This window comes from Aphanomyces invadans, assembly GCF_000520115.1.
Source record: "Aphanomyces invadans strain NJM9701 unplaced genomic scaffold supercont1.27, whole genome shotgun sequence".
Taxonomy (NCBI): domain Eukaryota; phylum Oomycota; class Saprolegniomycetes; order Saprolegniales; family Verrucalvaceae; genus Aphanomyces; species Aphanomyces invadans.
Genome location: NW_008580172.1, coordinates 410800 through 412084, shown reverse-complemented (window position 1 = coordinate 412084; position 1285 = coordinate 410800).

Sequence of the window (1285 nt, the reverse complement as noted above, 5' to 3'; positions counted from 1 at the left end):
TACGACCCGCTCTTTTACGACCTGTTTGCTCGATATTGGGACCACGAAGACGCTCTATGCTCATGGCTACGGCAGTGATCGCAGTGTTCGTATACTAGTAGACCTTATTTCCAAGCCATCAGTGTAGCGATTAGCGAATCGAATCGCGTAGATGTCACGCGCCGACAAGAACTAGGCATTACAAAAAGAATTGACATCATTGCATTATTGTATGTCATATATATATCAAGTACACGAGCGAACGACGAAGATGTGGCTCCTTCAAGCATCGTAAAGACACGACGGATGTGAAGTTTTTAGGAGCTCATAACTCGATCATAATCTCATTCTACAATTTGCCTCGCCTCGCACAGTTCGTTCCTTCCCCGCTTCCTCCAGCGCCGAGCAGTGTTACATTTGGTAGCACTTCTTGGTTATTGACTGTCTTTCTGAGCGGTTGTGTGGTCGTGAAACTTAGCATCACGCAATTCCTCCATCGGTTGGGCTGGACTTAATCTCTCCGGAGTTGTTCCGCAATCGTCGTAAGGAGTAGACATTGCAGCTGAGGTTCCGAATCCATACGCAGTCTTAGATTAATCGGTCGATGACGCGCAAAAACGCGTGTCCCTGAGGTTCCTTGCACCACTGATATCGCCGACCTTTTTCCAGCCAGTTACGCAGATACAGTGTGTAAATTGCGCCAAGACCTTTACCGCTTAACCGACAATCAGCGCAAGGTAATTATCCGGCTTCGTCAACTTATACCCGAAGCAAGCAATTCGGACGCTCGAAATAGCCTGCAGTTTATTACAGACCTGGCTGTTCAAGAAAACACAAGCATCGAATCTGTAATCCTTGCAGCTACCGACCGTCAAGTGGCCAAATACTGCGAAATACGAAGAGAAAAGGCCGAAGAACGTAAAAAGGATAAAGAAGACAGCGAGCGAGCAAAAAAGAAAGTAAAGAAAGAGTAGAAATTCAGTAAAAAGGAGAGAGAAAACAAAAAGAAAAAGAGAGAAAAAGGAAAAGAAAAGAGAAAAATACAAGAGACAATGGAACAAATACTTCAAACATTGCTACAACAAATTGAACGCCAAGAACGCATAATAGAAGCAGTCGCGCAGACACAATACATGCAAGTCCATGCCCTGCAAGCAGGAAATGAACGCGCTGCTCGAACACAAGAAGTCAAAGTAGAAGGCCTTACAATGCCCAAGTATCACGGAAGAATGGATAAGAGTATCAGCCTCTATATACATCAAGTCAACACCTTTTTCAAGGCAAAAAATTTGAATCCTCAGCAAGA